Below are 1,695 nucleotides of genomic sequence, written 5' to 3'. Positions count from 1 at the left end.
CCCCCCATCAACCCTCAGTTTGTTCTCAGTTTTTAACAGTCTCTTATGCTTTGGGTCTCTCCCACTCTAACCTCTTTTTTTTTTTTTTTTTCCTTCCCCTCCCCCATGGGTTTCTGTTACGTTTCTCAGGATCCACATAAGAGTGAAACCATATGGTATCTGTCTTTCTCTGTATGGCTTATTTCACTTAGCATCACACTCTCCAGTTCCATCCACGTTGCTACAAAAGGCCATATTTCATTTTTTCTCATTGCCACGTAGTATTCCATTGTGTATATAAACCACAATTTCTTTATCCATTCATCAGTTGATGGACATTTAGGCTCTTTCCATAATTTGGCTATTGTTGAGAGTGCTGCTCTAAACATTGGGGTACAAGTGCCCCTATGCAACAGTACTCCTGTATCCCTTGGATAAATTCCTAGCAGTGCTATTGCTGGGTCATAGGGTAGGTCTATTTTTAATTTTCTGAGGAACCTCCACACTGCTTTCCAGAGCGGCTGCACCAATTTGCATTCCCACCAACAGTGCAAGAGGGTTCCTGTTTCTCCACATCCTCTCCAGCATCTATAGTCTCCTGATTTCTTCATTTTGGCCACTCTGACTGGCGTGAGGTGGTATCTGAGTGTGGTTTTGATTTGTATTTCCCTGATAAGGAGCGACTTTGAACATCTTTTCATGTGCCTGTTGGCCATCCGGATGTCTTCTTTAGAGAAGTGTCTATTCATGTTTTCTGCCCATTTCTTTACTGGGTTATTTGTTTTTCAGGTGTGGAGTTTGATGAGCTCTTTATAGATTTTGGATACTAGCCCTTTGTCCGATGTGTCATTTGCAAATATCTTTTCCCATTCCGTTGGTTGCCTTTTAGTTTTGTTGGTTGTTTCCTTTGCTGTGCAGAAGCTTTTTATCTTCATAAGGTCCCAGTAATTCACTTTTGCTTTTAATTCCCTTGCCTTTGGGGATATGCCGAGTAAGAGATTGCTACGGCTGAGGTCAGAGAGGTCTTTTCCTGCTTTCTCCTCTAAGGTTTTGATGGTTTCCTGTCTCACATTCAGGTCCTTTATCCATTTTGAGTTTATTTTTGTGAATGGTGTGAGAAAGTGGTCTAGTTTCAACCTTCTGCATGTTGCTGTCCAGTTCTCCCAGCACCATTTGTTAAAGAGACTGTCTTTTTTTCCATTGGATGTTCTTTCCTGCTTTGTCAAAGATGAGTTGGCCATACGTTTGTGGGTCTAGTTCTGGGGTTTCTATTCTATTCCATTGGTCTATGTGTCTGTTTTTATGCCAATACCATGCTGTCTTGATGATTACAGCTTTGTAGTAGAGGCTAAAGTCTGGGATTGTGATGCCTCCTGCTTTGGTCTTCTTCTTCAAAATTACTTTGGCTATTCGGGGCCTTTTGTGGTTCCATATGAATTTTAGGATTGCTTGTTCTAGTTTCGAGAAGAATGCTGGTGCAATTTTGATTGGGATTGCATTGAATGTGTAGATAGCTTTGGGTAGTATTGACATTTTGACAATATTTATTCTTCCAATCCATGAGCAGGGAATGTCTTTCCATTTCTTTATATCTTCTTCAATTACCTGCATAAGCTTTCTATAGTTTTCAGCATACAGATCTTTTACATCTTTGGTTAGATTTATTCCTAGGTATTTTATGCTTCTTGGTGCAATTGTGAATGGGATCAGTTTCTT

The sequence above is a fragment of the Panthera uncia genome (assembly GCF_023721935.1).
Source record: "Panthera uncia isolate 11264 chromosome A1 unlocalized genomic scaffold, Puncia_PCG_1.0 HiC_scaffold_16, whole genome shotgun sequence".
NCBI classification, from domain to species: Eukaryota; Metazoa; Chordata; class Mammalia; order Carnivora; family Felidae; genus Panthera; species Panthera uncia.
Note: the sequence above shows the minus strand (reverse complement) of the source record.